We start from the raw sequence: 22401 nt of genomic DNA on the forward strand, positions 1-22401 counted from the left end.
GAGATTTGCGAGTTTACTAAAATTGATGACAATGTCCTCATACCTGGTAAATACCTAATGTCATTCATATTGAGGAGTAATCTAACCAGGCATAGTCTAAGAACCACCAGCATGATCCTATTTGGTAACTATAGGACCATTCACCTGTCAACTCTATATGATAATATTAATCATGGCTGCACTGCAGAAGAAAATGTTGCCCGTTTTCATCAGGCTATTGCAAGAAGATTTTGTGCCACTTGTCATATTACTTTTAGTGTATGGGGAATTAGCCATTTTGAGCAAACCCTTTGTTTCCAAACCACGTCCTACCTTTTGAAAACAGACACTTCGCACTAAAAGCTGATATTGCCCAGAAACGAATAACAATTGTTAGTAAAAAAAAATTCAAACGAAAGCTGAGATATCGGAAACATTGCATGTTCTCCAAGAGGCAGTTAGTCCTACAGACCCAGAGGCAATTGCATAATGTTCCCAGTATAGCCAAACATATCTGGTTTAATCATTTGTGTATGTTGTATTCTATGGAGTCCACTACTTGCCATACTGCCTTTGTGGCTTTGGCCAGAAAGATGAGATGTAGGAAGAGGGGGGTATCTTGCTATTTACAGAAATAGATGCAGCAATAGCTTTGAAGTAGCAATTAGTGGCATCTGGGCCTGATGAGCTCTGCGTTGATTTATGTAAATGAGCGCCCATTATTTGCCTTTAATTTCTAATGAGAATTGTTTAGCGCAATTGCTGTGACCAAGGTGGTTCCCTTATAGTCTAGGGATGCAGACATTATCTTCCTCTACAAAAAAGGAGATTTGAGCGACCCGGCGAAAGATTTCCTGGTCACTTCTGTAGACAGTATGGGTAAAATCAATGGAAGATATTTACTGAACTTCTTAGGACAGTGGATCCTAGAAAATTCAGCACTATCTCATTTACATGTTATTGCTGCATATTTCCTGCTTTATAGGTCTCTAATGGCTCCAAATAAACCGGCAATAGCTGGAATTTGAAAAAGCTCAAGCAGGACACAATAGCCAAGCAGTTTACAAATTAATACATAATGGGTAGAGAGCTTTGTTAATCACCCTGGGTTCGTTCGGGATCCTTCGCTACGCTCGGTCGCTACTGCATATCCATCGGAAATGTTTATGCCCCTGCATTTAAAAAACCCACCATCCAATAGTGCCCTTAGTGTGAAATTCAGCTCCATTTTATTTACACAGGAAAAGTAGCGATTGTCTAATTACAAAACGTGTTAAACAAATCATTTTTCAAACTAATCATTTGATTAATTATGGAAATATGATTTGTAGAGCTTAATTTTTGTTCACTCCTTCAATTAGAAATACAGAATTCGTACCATTTTTGATTCCATTATCTTAGCTAAAATGTGCAGTTAAAATGCAAAATATTTCCTATAAGAGTTTTAGGGAGAATTCTCCACAATGGCTAATTTCCCATACCTCCTGAGTCCCTCAGCAGCTTTGCTGGATTTCTAGGATTTTTTTGTTCACCTGGTAAGAGTGTGAGCCTTTTTTTCCCACTCTTATATGTGTTTTGCTGTGTGTGTTTAACATTTTTGTGCTCATAGACTGTGGAGCCTCACCTACGCCATAGGCATCATCTTTTTACTGTGTGTTACACAGCACCTTTAGTGCAGTGACACAGGGTCGTCTTTTTGAGACTTCCCACTGTAAACTCCATTTTCTGGGACTGACTACTGTCTCCCAGAACATGTAAAGTTGCCATTGACTTTATTAGTCTTTTAAAATTCACAGACCCAGTACAAACTATTTTACATAGAGTTCTGGAAAGGGTTAATAGTTATCCCTTTTTGTCTGTTTCTCATGGAACATCATTTTGGTCCCCTTTCTTTAAGATTTGGCTGGTGGCAGTGGTATCTACCCTATTTTTCCTACCGTAGTCTATTTAAATATTCTTGATACTGTTTTAGGCTAAGTTAGTAGCCTCAAACTCAAACCCGCTGGACCCCATTTACTTTTATTTAGTTCTGGCGGGGTTTATTCACCATTTCTTTTGTAAAGGTCTTTCTCATGTTTTACTCTGCGTGCCAAACCAGGTTAGGTTCCTTTGTTTGCCGTCCTTTGGCAGGCTTCTGCACAGAAGCCCTCCTTAGGAGTCTGAATGTCTGAGGGGGTCAAGATGAGAGGGAGGGAATTGAGACTCCCTGCACAGGGTCTCCTTGGGGACCCATGTCACACTCTGTATGATTGGCTGTGGTGACTGTCCCGCTGGGACAGCCACCCTGCTGTGTGATTGACAGCCAGGCTGTGTGAATGGGGGAAAACTGCATAAAAAGCAGGTCTCTGGGATTGAGAAGACAGAGTCGCAACTGGATCGAGAGAACTGAAGAGAAGCTGACAGAAGAGGACCTCTACCACGACTGAACCACCCGGTGAAGACCTGCTGCAGGTCCGAATCTCCAAACTTCGACGACAGGGAAGATCTGCAAGGAATCTTCTCCCCTTGAGCTGGTGCGACTAACCAGTTCGTCAAACTGCAAGCCAGGCCTCCCTCCTCTGGTCGAATTTGCTGTGCACAGCTACAGTGAAGCGGATAGCAAGGAAGACCAGACCCTGCTTGGGTTTTAAGGAGCTCACCTTTTATTCGTTGCTTTGCTCTGCTGCTGGTTTCTTCCCTGGGCAGTGCAGGACCCTCCAGTCTTACTACTTCGTGTCAGTCCGACAGTCACTTCAGGAACCGTGAGCCTGCAGGACCTGCCAGGAACGTCTGCCTCAGCTACAGCCTTCTTCTTCATTTAAGGTACTGTTCAAACCCGGTTGTTTGTTCCCTCCGACCCCGGTGAAAGTGTTTGAAACCTTTCGCCAATCCGAGGGCTAGTCCTTCTCTATTCTTTAAAGTAACTTTTCGTCCGACCAACTTCGTTCTGAACTCTTGGCAAAGACTTAATCATGAACTACCCTGAACTGTGTGATCCTCTGCAAAGACCTTGGTCCATTGACTTTGGCCCAGGCCTCTTGATTTGATTTCCTCACTGTAGTTACTTTTACTAGATTGCCCTGTTTACTTACTTGTTGGTGCTTCTCAACCTTTGTCTAACCTTGCATTTCGCGCCCTTTAAATTGCTGGAGTGCCATTTTGCTCACACTTTATTTTAAGCTTAACTTGTCCAGAATCTATTGGGTAGTGTGTAGTATATTAAGAGTGTGATTTTTCTACTGCTTTACTTGGTGAATTGTTTTAAAACTAATGTGTAAATAAATGTATATTCTTTTACTCAGAAATCTTGAGTCAGTGTTTGTTTGAACCATAGTAACTGCTGTCCTTTGTGTAACTATTGGTACTGCTCACTTTACTCTTGAGATAAGTCTGGCTGCTCAGCCAACGCTACCACTTCACTGTGTAGTACAGGCTTGTACCAAAGGTTAATTTCTACTGTAACTTGTAGTCTTAATTGCGTGTGGTGTTCCCAAAGTGTACTGCATATGATTCTACCTAACAAAGAGAAAATAACCCTTCCCTCTGCAGGCCCCCCTTTGGTTCAGCCGAACTACATTAGTTTCAGGCCCTATTGGTTCAACAATCCTGACTGTGCCTCTGGGACTAGGGGCTGCCCAATTCTAACAACTCTTGAAGTACATAGAGCTCGAGCCCAAGGAGAAGCCTTCTGTGGTGCATTGATGAGGGATCATGCCCATGTGAGTCAAATGGTAGTCTCTGAAAACAAATATTAATATGGCAATATGACCAGAGACTGCAGGGCGTTTCAGCATTAGGTAATGCCCACAGGGCTCATAGTTACAGGCACGAGTGTAGCGAGGGCCTTACAAAGGCTCTGGGGGCATTACCTTATGCGGTAATAGCCCACAGTCGAGGAGCATATTGCCATTAGTACCCCAGCCCGTTAGACGGGGGTACTAAAGGTTTTTTTTCCCCCAGCTGTGAGACGCGTGCGCTTTGCAACTGGAAAAAAAAGTAGTAAAAAAAGTTTCAATAAATGTCCACCGTAGACAGAATACGTAGTCCATTTTCCCTTTCCGTGGCAGCAATAGTAAACAAAGAAAATGGCCCCCATGGAAGGGGAGAAGGGACTATGTCCTTTCTATGGCAGCCATTGAAGTATATTGAAAAAAAAAGTAAACAAAAAAAATGTCTGCCATGGAACAGGGAGAAGGGACTATATGTAGTCGCTTCTCCCTTTCCATGGCGGACAGTCGCGGGAAGAACTCCTGGCGCGCAGAGTTCCGAGCCTTCTGGGACAGGTAAGGGCTGGGCGAGGGCCAATGAGCTTGCGTTTTACATGCTCATTGTCCCCCGCCGGGTACTAATAAAACATGTTGGCTTGCCCAGAGAGTATCCCAGGTCTGCCTTATGGGCTAAAATGGGGAAAGACATGACTTTTTGTCCTTTAAACATATAAGAAAGTTAACCAGAGACAATAATCCCCTCACAGAACAAACCAGTAGACATTGGGGAGACTTAAATATTAGGTTTATTTTAACTGGTCTCTCAGAAATTGAGTTAATGAGAGCCAATGAAGTCAGAAGGTACAGGAATATTTGGAGAATAAGAGTTTTTTGTGACAGGGGGCGTGGCTAGAGAGCCATGGAATAAGCCGTGTTTCTGTGCAGCTCCTGAGCATCCTTCAATATCCTGATACACATGGACTTCTGAACAAACGTGTTTTGGCAACAAAACTAACTAAAGCTGTGGGAGTATATGAGGAAGCGCAGGACCGTGCCTGGATGAAAATCTGAGACCAGAAATCGTAATTAGAGCAGAAAAACGTTTGTCGCAAGTCCCGTGGGCAAATCCCCAAGATGGCGCCTGCCACGAAGAAAGGACAATGGAAGACAGCAGATGCGCGGAGACAACTCTGAAACGAGACTGGTCCAGCGCGCTGGAGCGGATGACTACCACCAACGCGCTGCAGCACTGCATCGGGATGCCGGGCCTGTGAACGTAGTGGCCCATGGGAACTTTTAGCGAGGTATACACGCCAGGACTGCCTGCCACTGGGACGGATGCAGGGGGAGCCCAGACAGACCCCCGTGGGAATCACGCAGACGCTGGGTTACTGCCAGAAGCCTGGACTGATGGGCCAGAACTAAGCGGAATGCTGTGGCAGGCGTGGGAGGCTCTGGGGCCACATATTGCAGCACCGGGACAGGGAGCTGCTGAGGCGGCGCAGCTGGGCAGGCGTTGCAGGGCACACAGTGCTTGCGCCCCGCTGCGGCAGCCCTCGAGCTTGGCAGGAGCTGAACAGCACAAGTAATGTCAACACCCGGCGGTATGAAAACGCGAGCGGGTGAGATGCGCGTACGTGAAATTGACATCCCTGAAGCGTACAGCAATACATTGTAACCACGGCAAAGACACACTCGCGGTAAGCGCGAACATGAGAATATGAATGTGGGTGGACATAAGGCACGCAATGTTCGCTCTTAATGATGGCAATGAATAAAGGTGCAGGCGCAAGCAAAGGGGTGCGACACCGCTGGACAGGGGCATAGAAGCCGAATAGCTCCGCCCGGGGACCTGCATTATATATGACAAAATGTCTGCTCTTAATGATGGCAATGAATAAAGGTGCGGGCGCAAGCAAAAGGGTACGCCACTGCTGGACACGGGCATAGTGTAACGCTTGCCTGTTCTTTTCCATGGGGACGTCTCCAGACACACACCTGAGGGCTCTTCGGTACCCCTCCCCATCCCAGACCCCCTGGATAAGCGGATTCAGCTCTAGAAGACAGGAGGGGCAGCTTAGATGATTTCCTACTAGATCGCCCACCTCCCGCGTTCCTGTGCAGGTTCCCTAAGGGCGACTCTCACCTTATTGATGTTAATGGTGCGCTCTCCGTCCTGCCGCTCCGGGTAGGGGTACGTCGATTTTTGGGCCCGTTCCGCTGAGTTGCTTCACTGGCGAGGGCCGGAGTTCAGATCGGCTGCAACTCCTTCTTCAAGTAAGTCTTAGTAAGTGAGAGCAAAGTCTTTATTGATGAGAGTAAGTCTTTATAGGTGAGAATAAGTCTTTGTTATATGAGCTAACTCTTGCCCTTGTTGCTGGTGGTGGAGGTCGCGAAGAAAGCCGAAGACTGGGTCAAGAAGGTAAGCTGAGTCGCCATGCAGCGCTGAAAGCGTCCTTGCAAATGACCAACCTGCTAACTTTGTCTTGCAGACCTCGACGGGCTGGAGTTGGAGGAACCCCCGAAGGAATGAAGAAATCGGGAGCAGCGCAAATTGGGTGGCTTCGAAGAACAGATGAAGCAGCTAACGGGAGAGAGTTGAGATGATACCTGCTTCGGATGACTAGGAAGCCACAGGATGCTGCGAAGTGGTAAGTATGGCGATGGTCTTGCCTTGGTTACTCCGAGGTTGAAGGATGCTGCTGAATTGGTAAGTATGCCGATGGTCTTGCCTTGGATACTTCGAGGTCGAAGGATGCTGCTGAATTGGTAAGTATGGCGATGGTCTTGCCTTGGGTACTTCCGAAGCCAAAGGATGCTGCTGAGCTGGTAAGCGGGGCATTGGTCAGGCCCAGGAAGGCTCCGAAGACGATGGATGAAGCTGAGCAGGTAAGGATGCAGAGAAGGATGAGCGTCACGCTGCAAAGGCAGAATAACGCAAAGCACGTGCTCTTGGTCGGGCGTGCCTTTGGGGCGGGCCCCACCCTGGAAGCAAGACTGCAGCATACAGTTCTCCAGTATTCCGCATGGGGCGGCCATGCTTATCCATTGGCCATAGGAAGCCCGTCCCAGTGAGCGCCTCCTATGCCAGCAGCCCCAGGACTAGCTATAGGGCATCCGAGGAGGCCCCAATAGGGTTCGTAAAGGCCTGTGTCCCCTTGAGGGAGATAAGGTTGTGACACATAGAAGCCGAATAGCTCCGCCCGGGGACCTGCATTACATATGACAAGAGCTCTCAAAAGACAAGCGCACTGGGTCATAACCGGGTCATAACTCTCAGGAGCAGATGCAAATCTGAATGAGGGTGCCCAGCAGATAGCCCTGTGCATGGTAGATGGACAGCTCATCCCGAATGGACCATAATCTGGGCAGGGAAGTGGATGACAGGCCCGAATAATAAACATTATGAGACTGCAGGAAATCTGTTATTGAAGGCTTAGACAAAGGAGCCTGAGACACAACAATCATACGCTCAGACCAAGTACGGAGACAGAGCAAGCACCAAGACCTGAGCAAAGGACATGATTGGACACAACACGGGCAAGGAACATTGTACCAACAAAAAAGAAACAGCTATAACAGCAAAGATAGACAGATAGACAGAGCAAGCTTGCTCCGGTGAGGAAGCGGAACAGGCATTTAGCACATCCACTGCTAGGAACCCATTGGAAACCAGACCTGCACGACATGAGAAACCACGGCAGGGCTGACCTGGGAGGGGACCGCAGAAAACGAGGGATTCCCTGTCACCTGGAGAATAGATCCAGAAGCACCACAGCTCCAGGAACAAGACACTCGACCTTAGCATAACATCAGAACGCCCGAACCCCAGTCGCGCACACGCTAACCCCAAAGGTCTACCACAACGACACAGGGGACCGACAAATTTCTGCTGTGCACATGGGGGACAGTGTGATCCAGGTGTTTAGAGCCCGTACGAGTCCAGGCACCAAGATGACAACTAAAATCCCAAGTCCAAAGGGAAGCAGTCCAGGGTGGAGGACTACACGAAAACCCCGCAATTGACAGAGGGGGCTAGACCTAAAGACAAAAACCCACAGGTGGATATGACCCCAATGCGCAATGACCGGCAGATCCTGGATGCAATCGCGGACTTAAAGGTGACGTGGGAGAGCAAGCTGGAAGCAGCTACAGCTGAACTCAAAGCGGTGCTGGAGCTCAAAGAGGGCGCAGTACAGGAGGAAGTCAATCTACTCAGACAGGATGTACGGAAGATAGCAGAACGAACAGATGAGCTGGAGAATGAAGTGACCACAAACACAACGGCCCGAGCATTTCATGCCTCGGAGATCCACATACTGAAGCAACAAATCAGCAATCTAGAGAGGAGGAAGCTGAAGGGCGCGACCGGAGGAATAATGTACGCGTAGTAGGCCTTCCGGAAGGGGAAGAAGGCCCTAACCCGATGGACTACGTTGAAAATATGTTACTGCAGGAAATAGGAGGCGGGGTCCTTACTCAAGGATTTGTGGTGGAGAGAGCACATAGAGCGCTCACAAGGAGACCTCCCCCAGGTAACCCCCCCAAGGCCAATCATTGCCAAGATACTGAACTATCGAGACAGGGAGAAGATTTTGGAACACTTCCGGAAAGGGGGCACTATACAAAGGGCATCCACGACCATCTCGGCATATCCTGACTACACACTTCAAGTGCGGAGACGGCGACTGAATTATGGGACAGTGAAGAGGAGATTGCTAGATGCGGGCCTACGATATATGCTGATGTATCCAGCCAAACTGAAAGTGTTTCATAAAAACAAAGCTCTGTTCTTTGAGACTCCGGAAGATGCAATAGAGTGGCTGGATGCCCAAAATTGTCCGGAGGGAGCGGACAGTCGGAAAGAGGACAGTACGGACAAGTGAAGCCCGATCCTGAGAACAAGGTGCTGTATATATTGTGACTTTGGGACTTAAATATAAGATAGAGTAGGATGGTGTTGAAATCAAGGGGCGACGGATTGAGAGTTTAATATAGAAGGCGCATAACATAATGTGGCAGATATCAGGAGACGCGATGGATTCACTCTTATACCCCAATAGATAGTTGGGTTTCCGGTAGGATGGCAACCCCCTGCTGTGGCCTAGTATCAGCATTTCCGAATAGGTACTAAATGCGGGTAGGCCTGAGATCCAGGGATGGAGCTGGGCATCAGTTGGGTATGGGAAGGGTGGGGGGAGTGGAGGGGGGGGTGTGTTGGGGTGTTTGTAGAAGAGGGGAGGGAGTGTTGGGAGTTGGGAAGTAGGTTGGATCTGGGAAAGGAGGGGGGAGGCTGGGGAAGTTGGGGCACAAGGGAGGGATGGTTTAAAGTTTGGGAAAGAGCCTACAGACATGAGTGATGGCCTACAAGTAAAACCTGCAGACCTGCATAAGGAGGGGCGGGAAGGTATTGGATAATGGGGGACCTCAAAGTAATAACTTGGAAGGTTAGGTGGCTCAAAAGTTAACTGAAAAGGAATAGGTTTATGATGTATGATGTATCTGCGTAGACAGAAAATAGATATAGCCCTAATACAAGAGACACATCTTCCAAAAGGGAAATTAGAGCTTATCAAGAAGAAATGGAAGGGAACGCTGATTGGTGCAACATATTCGGCTTATGCTAGAGGGGTGATTATCTGGGTGGCGCCACATGTCCCATTCCAGTTATTACAATCCACAGTGTAAGCAGATGGGAGATGGTCGCAGTAAGAGGGTTGGTGGAAAATAAAGAAATATGTATCATAAATACTTACGCCCCAAACCAGGACACAGTGGCATATTTTAAGACCCTGTATACCAAACTGAGAATGTACTTGGGGGAGGCGGTGATTTGGGGGGGGGGATTTTAACTGCACACTAAACCCGAGGGTAGACAGATTGGATAATAAAATAGACAGACCCACCCTGGCTGCCAGCGTACTGCAGTCATTGTTAAAGGACTTCAGGTTTGAGGACGCTTGGAGGATGCGCCACCCGCAAGACAGACAGTACTCACACTACTCGGCCCCACAAAATTTGCATACTAAGCTAGATTACATGTTTGTTACGCAAGAGCTGATGGCAGAAATAGTACAGATAGAATACAGACCACTCGCCACTGGCCCTTATATGGCAATACAAACCTCCAAGAGCAAGGACACGAAGAGCTGAGGCATTAAAAGATATAATGTTCAGGGAGGACTTGAGAGAAGAAATAGTAAGTTACTTTGAGACCAATACTGGCAGTGTCGAGTCTGCTGGTACGCTGTGGGAAGCCTACAAAGTGGTAGTGAGAGGGATAGCCATAGCTAAGACTAAGGGACTGCAAGGAGGGATACTAACAGAACTACAGGAAGCAGAAAGGGAGCTGGAGAAAATGATGAGAAGTGAAGGCAATACTAAAGAGGACACTGCAACCATAAGCAGGCTGCAATAAGTATGTACAGGACACTGGGAGAGACTGTGCAATTTAAAGTATAAGAGATATGTAGAAAGAGAACATACGGGAGGAGATAAACCAGGAAGGGTGCTAGCATGGTTATATAAAAGCGAGACCCCCAGACCAACAATCAGGGCAATAGAGAAGGAGGATGGGCATGTAGTGCATACCCAAAAGGGCATGAACAGGAAATTCCTAAAATACTATCAACAACTGTATGGGGATGAAGGGGGAAGCGACCACAGGGACATAAAGGAAACACTGGAAGACATAGGTATGCCACGAATTAGCGCGGAGGAGCAAGAGGACTTAGACGCCCCGATTACCTTGGAAGAATTAGTGGAGGTGGTGGTGCAGCTACCCACTTGCAAGACTCAGGGGGCCGATGGACTCCCTAGTGAATTTTATAAAATGTACAGAAAGGAGGTGCTCCCCCCCCTTTTAGCTATGCTCAATGAGGCATACAAAATAGGAAGATTGCCGGAGTCCTTGAGAGAGGCGATTCTTATACCACTTCCTAAACCCAATAAGCCTGGCAAAGATTGCAGATCATTCAGACCGCTGTCAATGCTTAATCAAGATAGCAAAATGCTCACGGCGGTACTGGCAAACAGAATGAAACAGATTATTGACAGACTAATACACCCCGACCAGACCGGGTACGTCCCACATAGAAATATAACTAATAACCTCAGGCGACTCCACCGAGTCATAGAACATACAAAAGGGGAAACGTCTGAAATTTCAATTGTATCGTTGGACCCAATAAAAGCATTTGACTCAGTTAAATGGCTATGGTTGATTGGAGCCCTGTCCAGTTATGGGATAGGACCTGGGTACCTTAAATGGGTCCAATTGCTGTACAGCGCACCGCTGGCCAGGGTCAAAACTGGAGCGATAATATCGGAAAGGTGGCAATTTAGCAGGGGTAGGAGACAAGGATGCCCAATTTCCCCCATGCTGTACATCTTAGCATTAGAGCCTTTGGCGATATATCTAAGGCAACAGTATGACATGATAGGAATAAACATAAATGGAGAACCATACTTAATTTCCGTGTACACTGATGATGTGTTGTTGTATTTACAATATCCTGAGGAAAACCTCCAATATGTTCTGGAGGTAATGGAACAATTTGCGGCGCTGTCTGGCATAGCAGTGAACCCCAGAAAATTATGTATATTTCCTATGGGTAGATATGTCGGAATTCCATGAGAGAAATTGCCAGTTTTACAAATACCGTGGGAGGTCAATTCATTTAGATACCTTGGGATAGACATCTACCATACGGTGGAGGCAGAGCACCAACACAATACCGAGAAAGCAGTCAAGGGTATCAAAAATAGCATGAAGTTTTGGGTAAAGCTCCCTCTGGCGATGATGGGAAGAGGGCCAATGCTGAAAAAGGTGGTTTTACCTAGATTATTGCATTATTTTGGGAATATACCATATCTGATACCAAGACGATTTTTTGATAAGATGCATAGTATGTGTAGAGGGTTCCTCTGGCATGGGACGAGGAGCAGGGTTGCCCTTTGGAAATTGCAAAATACGTATGATAAGGGGGGCATAAAATTGTCAAACTTTGAAATTTATTATCTAGCGCGCCAGCTACAATATGTGGCAAAATGGCTATCAGAAGACCCAACTTCAGAATCTAGGTTGTTTAGACAGGACTGTGCCCCATTCTTCTTGAAGGAAATGATATGGCTGTCCAAACCAGACATGGGAGAGCGCCCAGAGATGATGACATTAGGGTGGAAAATATGGCATAATACGTGTCAGATAATGGAAAACCCGACCCCGTGTTCCCCGCAGGTGCCACTGATTGCCCAGGCGGGGAAAGAGTACCAGTTAATGAAGATAATCAGGAAAGACTGGGAACTGGTGGGGATAGCGACAATAGGGGATATATGGCAAGAGGGGAGGATAAAGGAATTTGGGATGTTGGTGGAGGAAATGGGGTTACATACGGGACAATATATTACATATCATAGGGTGGTCCAGCGAATTAAAGAAACATGGTCAGAAATGGTATTGGAAGAACAACCGGACACCGCCATAGAAATAATATATGATATAGCAGAGGGAGGGCATGAGATATCTAGGATATATGAGCTGATAATGTCCAAAGTGGGAAAGGAAGTGGTACAACTACGACAGAACTGGGAAGAAGAAGTGGGTGCCCCGATGAGAGATGGAATGTGGGAGCGAGCCCAAGGGTACCACAAGAAAGTGTCAAGGAATGCGAAGTTACAGCAAATACAGCTGTTTAGTACCCGGCGAGAGTCAAGCAGAATGCAACACGCATTCTGATTGGCTCTCGCCGGGTCCTTACCCGGGCCAGGACTCCAGCTGCCTTGTCCTCGGTGGGAGGGCGTGGCAGCCCCTCAGCCAATGAGGAGGCTCGAAGCGGGGCCATCCTCGCTCCGAGCCTCCCCACGGCTGAGAGGCTGCCTCGGCCCCCCGCTGGGGCCTCGGGTAAGCTTTTTTTTTTTCCCTTCCCTCACTCCTCCCTACCCCACTCCACTTAACTTCTTGCTCCTGCGTCTCTGGTGGGGGACGATGGCAGCCTCCAGCAGTGTGGAGACTCCGCACCTCCACACAGCTGGAGAGGCTTCCATCGTCCTCTGGCAGGGACGAAGGAACGTTTTTTTTTTTTTTCTCCCCCTTTTGACTCCCTCCCGCCCTCCCAACCCCACTTACCTTCTGCTTCTTTTTTTTTCGGGAGCGGATGCGTACGCTCCCGAAGACCGCCATGGAAAGAGAAAATGGACTCCCGTTTTCCCTTTCCCGGCGGCCATTTTCTTGGTGCTTTTTTTTTTCTGTCCCGAAACGCCGCGGTTTTCCGGGACAGAAAAAAATGCTTTTAGTGCCCTGGTCACGTATATAATGCGGGCCGGGGTACTAATAGCAATATGACCTTCGCGGCGGGGGCATTACTGACTCAGGTAATGCCCCGGGGCCTTCGTCAAGGCCCCCGCTTCGCTCGGGCCTATAACTATGGGCCCCGGGGCATTACCTGAGTCGGTAATGCCCCCGCCGCTCGGGTCATATTGCTTAAATATAACCCACAGGCCTTGTATGACACCTCAGAGGATAGCTAAATTTAAAAACACAAAAAGGCAAATATGCCCCAAATGTGGCAAAGAAAACGCTGGGATAATGCACATGTTCTGGGTGTGCCCAGAAATCGAGAAATTTTGGGGAGAAGTAGCCCACAGATTGTAGGAGAAGGGGATTAAGATAATTGTTGAGATAGCATGGGCATGTCTGGTTGGGGCTTTCCCCATACCACGTAAACTTAAACATGTAAGTAAACTAAGGATCTAGCGTATATACTCGCAAAGCATAGGATTGCCATGGGATGGAAGGCATGTCACACACCTAGGATAGAAATATGGTGGAAAGACCTTCAGAAGTGGGCAGAAGCCAAAACTGCAGTATGGCAGGAAGCTAGAAACATTGCAGGGGATGAAGAAACCCTGACAAACTGGAGACACCTAATTGCCACACTGTTTGGGTCCACGTAAGATTGGTCAAGCGACCAGGACCCAGCGGGGAACACGGGAGAGGAAACCCCTTTGCAAAATGTAGAAGTAGATCGTGAAGTGATGTAGGCTTGGGTGGGGGGGGGAGGGATAAGCAGTAAACAATTATTGTGTATAAAATTCGAAACATTGTAATTGTACTGCAAGTTTGGTTGTTGGTTGTTGTTTGTTCGGTTGATATAAAATCAATAAAAAAAAAATTAAAAAAGAAAAAAAAAAGTTTTCGGGGACAAGAAGAATGCCTGGATAAAATGGATCCACTGTTTATAAGGGAAATTGCATGTCAAATAGAGCCTGGATACTCTTCCTTACACTGTCTTTCCTAGTAGTTGGAGGCAGAGGAATGCTGATAAGTGTGCATGTTGCCTGCACTTAGGGAAGATGCTGAACACTTACTAGTTTTCCGCCCTATGGCGTTTTAGCTGTTAGAGAGCAAAAGGGGTTTGGGCTGCAAAGAAGGCAATCGCGATCTGTAGGCCCACAGAAACTAAACATATAGCTTTTGCTGGCTGAATTTCTTTGGTACTGCATTTAATGGTAGGTCTAAATTCCTAAGAATTCCTTACTAATCTAGCATGAAAAGATTATACATTGAAGCAAAAGGGGGCAACTCATATCATCCTCGTTCAACTTGTTTTGGTAGTGGAAGTTTGCCTTTCATGTGCATGTATCTAAAGATACTTGCTTGTAGTTGACTTTCAGCATCTACTTCATGTGTTATTTTTTATAAAACATTGTACACAATTGCTTTTTGCATGATGAGCTAGTAATGACGGCATGCAGCTGCTATTTCTCATGCACTTTATTGATATTGGTCCTCATTACGAGGTGGGCGGTAAGGGTTAACGGGCACCGGTAAGGAGACCGGTGCCAGTAAACCCTTACCGCCCTATTCCGAGGTCCCTTAGCGAGTCCCGCTATGGGCGCCTGGTTTTAGCAGGCGCCCTTAGCGGGAGCCGCTAAGGGACCAGGGAGCTAATAACGGGCTCGCTATAAGCGGGCCCGTTATTAGCTCCATCCCCATTCCCATTGGGCCCTATGGGGGCTCGAATGGGAATGGAGAATGGTTCTCGGAATGGGGATTTACTGGGTCCTCCAAGGTTGGAATGACCCGGTAAGTCCCTATTTCGACAACCCGGAGCCGGAATGCGGTAAGGGGGTAGCCATGGTGCTAAGAGCACCATAGCTACCACCTACCTCGTAATGAGGCCCATAGAGTAGGAAAGGGTTGCACCATACACTGTGAAAGAGCAAGTCAGGCCTTTCCGTGTTAGCATTGGTAAAAGATGCCAAGAGATTTTTAACAGAAGGAACTTGAATTTAGCTTTCAGAACGGTTTATCAATCCTTGTTTTATAAATTGTTTTCTTTTTTTGTAGCAGATTCAAACATTGCACCACGAGGCAAAATAAAGGTAGGGAGGCCGTTTCCGGTGTCTAAAGGATCAATCATGTTTTTTAAAGCATGGGAGTGACCAGTCAGTCTAAAATATCAGCCATGTGTAGGCCTTGCACAAGAGATTTATTCAAAAAGCCACCAATAATTGGGCAGAGCCCAGAAATGAAGCCCACTATTGAATTATAGTGAAGGTACTGGATCTTTATTTGACACTGAGCATTTACTTGACTTAAACACTGTGGGCCTCATTACGAGTTGGCGGTGTGGGTTAAATGTGGCAGTATTTCCTATACCACCTCATTACCGCACCACATTCACCTCCAGCTATGAGCTGGAGGTAAATCCACTGATTTTCTGGCCATTTTTGGTAGAATTACTGCTGCAGTAACTATTCTGTTTTCTACTCTTTATATTTCAGTATTCCCTCCCTTACTTAATATCTCAATGGCCCCTCAAGAGATTTTTAAAGTTCCTTATACTTCCATTTTTTATTTTTTGAAATTATCAATTGAACCATTACTCGTTCTTAAGGATCCTCTCCTTAACTGTACAAAAGGGATTAATTACATAAAGTAGTGAGATCTCAAGATTTTCATCATATGCGTGCTGAGGGTAACAGGGTCTCAAGCAACAGGAGAATATCTGCGTACATCTAAGGGAAGAATTATATCTCAGTTCATAGTGGGCCACTTTATATGTCTCCTGTTCCTGCTTGCAATTTCTGTAGAGTCCCCCCAGAGAACCCTATGGTCCCATGGGTTTTGTTTGTCATTTCCAGTTTTGTAATTACTGAAAATCTTTCACTTTCTGGCCCTGCCATCATTTTATATCCTTGATCAGCAACCTTGGAGGGAGATCAGTTAAAATATAACCAATGTGATTCTTCTTATTTCCCATGGAAAACGTCTGTGTGAGTGGGCTGTCTGCCTCGTTCCTACCCTTGCAGGCCCTAGTGCAAACTTGGGTTGTCTTTTGAGTTGCTTTCCAATAATCTCACAAATATTCTTTTTCTGTAATACCTCTCAGAATTTCTAGTGGTTCAAATTGGCCATTAAAATCACATAGGACAATTTTAATTAATCTCTCTTTTCCTCCAGTTGGTTTCCCCCGTTTGTAAAGTAATGTCTCTATTAATTGCAAAATCAGCCCAACCTCTGGGCTATTTGGTCTATTACAGGCTTTACAAATGAAGTTTTACATTGTCTTCAGCACTACTATTTTCACTCCCTCTACACCGTACCCAATTGTCTCTACACATGAAGTTCTAATATGCAATTCAATATTATTCCAAGTTGGCAGGATGCCACTTGAGGAACCAGGCCTACCCTTTATAGCCGGAAATGGACTAATTTGCATACCTAACTATATTAACTGTCTTGACAGCACAAGTTTTCTGGAAACCACATATGTCAGTCACTCACCCAAATGAAATTGCACCAGTCATTAACCTTCACGATCGTTCTTATTCCAGCAAGATTCCAGGATCCTATTGGAAAAACAATGCAGGTGATTATGGATCTATCTGCAATCACATCGAAATCAGCAAGAAACCTCAGAATCAACTGTGAGGAAAAGCTCTTGCTGGCCAATCAACTCAATACAGAATCCAAAAACAGCAACTTACACCTTAAACCTGCAAGGAACCCACCTCCATTCTTGGCAACACAACACATCTCTAATTAGAGACATTGTTTTATCCATGCAAGACTATGCTAAATTTCTATCCACTAGCCTCCCTCAGCACCTAACAGACAATCACCAAAGGCCCCAAAACAAAGCTGTCCGGTTTATATTCAACCTGAAGCTGCATAATCAGATTGCCCATGCCATGAAGCAGCTCCAATGCTTTCCGTCCCGTCCTTCATCCGGTTCAAAATCTTAGGCCTCACACACAAAACTTTCCATAGAAAAATAACTATCCATTCCTTTAAGTGTGCATTAAGACATACAGTTCAGTTAGGAATGTTCCCTGCTTCGATGTCTGGTTTCGTAAATGTCCATCTCCTGCAAACTCAGATCTGGAGGCTGTAGGTTCTCAGTCCAAAAGTAAAAGCTCTGGAATGTCTAACCTGTCAATTCCTCTGGCTGAAGGAAACTTGATGGCCTTCCAAAGGCTTGGAAAAATCCACTTGATCACAACCCCCTACTGATCTTCCTCGGGACCTCGTCCCCTTCTTGTGTTTGGCCAGAGCGCCCATTGGAATGTCTGCCTGGTTTCCATAAATTAACTTTGTTTGCATGATGGCACAAGTGGCAATATATAAATAAATAACATGGATAGGTAGTCATCACCAGTGCAGTAAAGAATTGCAGTTGTTTCAACGTATTCCTCTCTGTTACTTATGAACTACTGCAGGTCAGTCTTCAAGAAAGGTCAACAAATACCTGCTGTCTCAGTGGAGTTCCTTCAACTCTGAAAATGGAGTAGGAGACTGCATTCCTGGTTGAGGTTCCTGGCATGTGTCCTGAAGTTCAGTCTGGATTGCTCACCTTTCATTTGGGATACCAACTGTGTGTCCCATTGAAAGTAACCAACCTTTATATAGGAACGCATACATGTGTTGGGTGTGCTTTTAGATGTATTGTGTATGTTTCAATTCACGCTGCTTTCCCATTGAGTTCACTTAATTGAATCAAAGGGTAGGCATGTCAACGCTGGGCAATGGCTAAGAGGGATGAGTTGAGTTGGGAAGAAGACCAACTGTGATTTCACATTGTCTTTCATTGGAGTCGGGTAGTCTGGAAGGGGGAATTACGGTTTGGAAAATTAATAGCTGTACTTTTGTTGAAAGTATCAGACAATGTCCTTCTAAAAGCAGAGAGCTGGTATGTGGGATGTTATTTGGCTTTTGGGAAGGTGGCTTCAGTGGTGTTGTGGGAGTGACCCTAGTGTTGCAGATGGGCAGCACAGGATGCAGATTTAAAGTGTGGGGCTTAGTAGAGTACCTGGAAGGCTTGGGGCTTCCCTCAAAGGAGAATGAAATGAGTACTATGTGACCCTTGCCCGAATGCAGGTGTCTGGGGTGCAAGTGTGGGCATAGACATTTGAATCAAGGGGAAGGAAAATGTTTTGTGAATGATGTAGATTTTGTGGTGAGGTGCATAAATGACATTGGGCTTGATTTACTCATGAATGCATGAGAAAATAGGCAGCATCCTTGGAGGGTGGACATACATATGGGTGACCCTGCATATTGAAGATAAGCAAAGGTGTAGGAAGAGTGGAGGTGGTCGAGACACGTGGATAGCTCATATGAAAATAGATTGGCATTGATGACATGCATATGGTGCCCGAGGGTCCAGAGACATTGGAAGAAGAAGGGAAGGGGAGAATCACATCAAGAGGTGTGACATGCTTAAGGAATCCATGGAGGGCTTCCCAGAGGGAGTAAGGATAGGACAGGAGGTAATAAAATGATTGTCAAGTATGGCGGTGCAGGAAAGAATTGGCGGTAACTGAATTACCGCCACCTTTGCCTCACCACCATGCTACAAGTATGGCCCTGGAGTGAGGGATTTACCTCCAGCATGACGCTGGAGGTAAATCTTCGCACTGGACCTCATTCTGAGTCAGCCAGTCCGGTAAAAAAGTTCCATTATCTATGGACACCAGCACTTTACCGGACCGGCCGCCTACAGGTTTGCCAGTGGGCACCTGGGTTACCTCCAGCTAAAAGCTGGAGATAAGCCAAGCACCGTACCGGCAGAAAAAGCTCTCAGTAATTAGGGCTCTTTCTGCCAGTAATGACGGCAAATCCCTTCATGGAGTCCTATGGGACTCCATGAATGGGGATTTACACCATCACGCTGACATCCGTAATCTGGCAGCAATGCCGCCGGACCGGGTGCCGGAACCGGTAACTACATTTGCCAGTATCACAGTGGCTCTACCGCCAGGATACCGGCAATGTCAGAATAAGGCCCAATGTCTGCCGAAAAATCGGCAAAATCAGCGAATGAAAAAGCCCCATATAGTCCAATGCACTCAGAAAAAATGGGCATTTACTCCACCAACGCCACTTGTAGTCTGGTGGTAATTATGCCGGACCAAGTCGCGGGAACAGTATTTCAGTTGGGCGGTACCCCGGCAGATTTACCACATGATTACCACCCAACTCGTAATGTGGCCCAAAGAACCATAAGTGGATAACATATCCATGAAAGAACAGAAATATAACGATTATTCAAAATTAAGAACCAAAGCATGTACTGTAAAAGAATTCGCTCAGAGAATTAGAATTTGGCAGGTCATTTTTCAATTTGAGAGCACATAGCATGTAGGTGAGTAATGTCCAGGCCACCAGAGGGGTTTTAGCCATCAGTAGGCAAATCAAGGCTGGTCTACATTGCCTTAGGTCCAATTGTTTTAGTAATGGTTTTAAGGTAATTTTCCTAATAATGGTATGGGTGGGACAGAAGAATAAAAAATGCATGCTATCTTCTCGAGGCCCATTACAAAACGAGCAATCTTGGTCAATTGACCTGGTGACCTTGGATGTAGATCACTTACATCTGACAGTTCTCTGAGGCAAATGATTGAGCTTGGCTCTGTAATCAAAACTCGTTCAAATCTATGTTTAGTCAAGAATAAATAATCTACAGTACTATTAGTAGCAAGAAAAATATGAGCACGATTCGAATATTCTGATCAACTTTGCCTCCTCACAAATCATAAACACTCTGTCCTTGACATATTCTAACACCCTCGATTGATTCAAGAAAATATTGATGGGCAGATTAGCATGTCAAAGAGTACAGTTTGCAAGAGCCAACTGTTTGTTCATGTATGATGACCAGGGAATACACATCATCATCATCACGCTTGTATTGCGCAACTAATCACCAAAGGCATCAAGACTCTGGCATGAGAAATGAGCAGATGAAGAATTGGACAGTTTTATGAAAACAAATGGGTTTTAAGAGGAGCCTTAAACTGCTCAAGATGAGAAAGGCTGTGTAAAGACAGGGGACGAGAGTTTCACAGTTTAGACCCTGCCACCAAGAAGGCACAGCCACCACAATACTCCAGACGATAGAAGGGCACTGTAACCAAAAAAGAAAGAAGCTGACCGCAGAGTAGATTTAGGTTGATAAGGAATAACTTTCTCTTGCAGAGAGAGGCACCCCCTTTTGTAGTACGCTCAATGAATCAATCATAGAGATTTATATTTGATCTGTGCAGCTAGGGAATGCCTTTGCAAAGGTGGACTGAAGAATTGTGAAGTACATGCAATTGATTTATCAGGTAGCTGGGTTGGGATAACAAAGTTGCATTACAATAATCCAAACTACCATTTATGGATCCAGCTGTTACTGGAGCTTGGAAATGTGTGGAAATAAATGGCAGAATTGTCCTCAATTCTTTCAGCTTGAAGAAGCCTACACTGCAGATGGAATTTACTTAAGCCTCAGAAGAAAGTTATCTAGTGATTCTTAGGCTAAGATTTTTTATAACCTTCACCGGGACAGGGAGAGGACCAAGAAAAAAGTATCCAAAAATCTGCCACCCACAATGTGGAGGAATCATGAGGTTAACTTCAGAGGAAAAGACATGAATTAGAATCGAGTAGGTAAGGGTAGCTCTTTCGTTCATGCAGACTCTAAACCAAAGTTTAGTAGGCCCCATCATTAAATCATCAGCAAGACGGGACAGGCCAAGCTCTGTGCGGACTGAGAAAGTGGGTACAGAATTGAGTAGACAACGTATTGCTTTAACAAATCTATTCTCTTCAATTATTCAGTCCTGAAACCCTAGAGAAAGCCTACAACCCTATATCTTGCAATATGATAAACTCTCATGATCGTGCCAAAAGGCTAGCATATGAAGGAATGGGCCAAACGTGTCAGACTGTCTACAGCTTGAAACATTTTAGTTTGTTGGTAATTCAGTTATGTTTATCCATTTAGTTTGAAGGCAAATGTCCTTCCCAAATAATCATAGTTAGAGCATAGTTGAAGAAATTCCTGCCCTGCATGAAAAGCGGGAGTTTAAGATACCTATGGCCCATTTGACAGGCCATAAGAGCAGATTTAGCAGCGTTAATATACAATTCCAGACTATGTAAAAATACAACATATACATCAATTAAATATAATGAGCCAAGAGTTCTGGCTCTAAGCACTGTGTCGTCTGCATAGGTAAGAACAAGTATTGGCATGCCACCAATAAGCAGTCCATCAGCCTTGCACCCCACAAGATGTTCATAAAGTTTGTTTGTGTATAGGGAAATAGTGGTGCGAGTACACACCCTTGTGGATCCCCTTTGCGTACCGGGAACCAGGAGGAACAGTGGCCAGCAGGACCAGAATGCAAACATGCTCTATTGTTAGCATGCAACAATGACAAAATACTAACCAGATCAGCAGGGCAGCCCATCTCACTCAGCCTAAGCCAAAATGTTGCTCTATTTACTTTGTTGAAAGTGGAGTGGACATCCAAAAATGCTATATAGATCACTGAATGCCATTAGCGATGATGGAATAGAGGTTTAAAGCATGCTCAAAAGTACATCATCCTTCATGAAAACCCGACTAGGTCATCACAACAATATTGTGGTTATTGGCACAGTTGAGAATTCTACTCAAGACAGTTCTATCAAGCATCTTAAAGGAAGTTGCATGTTGTTGTGTAGTGCATCATGTGGCCCCAATGGGATAGTGAGACGGAAGCTAGTATTTCTGCAATGTATTGCCTTCATGGGGATGAAGCTGGTTTCACCATACTTGTACTTTAACTGAATCCTAAAAAATGGGTTTCATGCCCTTGATTGATTGAGTGTATTGAGGGTTGGCCCTGGTATCGGCAAGTCTTCCCTGGAGTGGGAGATAAAAGACGGGACAAAGGCAAACAGAGCCACACTTTGAGCCATTAGTATCAATATTAATATGTGGAAAATAGGGGGGTGCCAGCATTTAGGTAGATGGCCACCTGAAAAGATGGGTATATGGGATGATATGGGCGAATGGTCTACGGCCCATTTTATAGCTGCACAGTTGATCAGGTTTCATTGTATGAGAAGCTTTTAAGAACAAAGCTAGCAGAAGGGAAGCAGGTACTTCTTGGGAATTACCATGGACTAGGGTTTTGTTTGTGTGCATATTCATTAATAGTAAGGGGCAAAACAAAGTGATATTGCTTAGGTTCTCCTGAATGTTAGAATGCACAGGTACGAGGGTTGTTTGCCTAGCACATCTTCCTTTGAAGGTCTGCTGATGATTTAAATGCATTTGAATGGTTCACGTTTTAGTGTCATGCCACTAGCAGAACTCAAGTTAATGTGCACTGTTGCAGAATGATATCTTGTCCCCTGTGAGGTTTTGTATATATTAGTATGGTCCTCCAGGAGAGGATTCAGGCTGTTGACGGG

General features: G+C 45.6%; 1 protein-coding gene and 1 long non-coding RNA gene across 4 annotated transcripts in view; one reads left to right on the forward strand and one right to left on the reverse strand.

Moving 5' to 3' along the window:
- GAL (galanin and GMAP prepropeptide) overlaps positions 1 to 22401 on the forward strand; it is a 266855-nt gene that overhangs the window by 213580 nt on the left and 30874 nt on the right. The gene's annotated exons all lie outside the window — the stretch shown is intronic.
- The window catches only part of LOC138503972 (uncharacterized), a 174104-nt gene that overhangs the window by 18165 nt on the left and 133538 nt on the right, over positions 1 to 22401 (reverse strand). For both annotated transcript variants that reach the window (XR_011279743.1, XR_011279742.1), the window contains one exon: positions 16456 to 16520. This is a non-coding gene — a long non-coding RNA (uncharacterized lncRNA). The remainder of the gene's footprint in view (positions 1 to 16455; positions 16521 to 22401) is intronic.

This window comes from Ambystoma mexicanum, chromosome 11 (assembly GCF_040938575.1).
Source record: "Ambystoma mexicanum isolate Mex_15411 chromosome 11, UKY_AmexF1_1, whole genome shotgun sequence".
NCBI classification, from domain to species: domain Eukaryota; kingdom Metazoa; phylum Chordata; class Amphibia; order Caudata; family Ambystomatidae; genus Ambystoma; species Ambystoma mexicanum.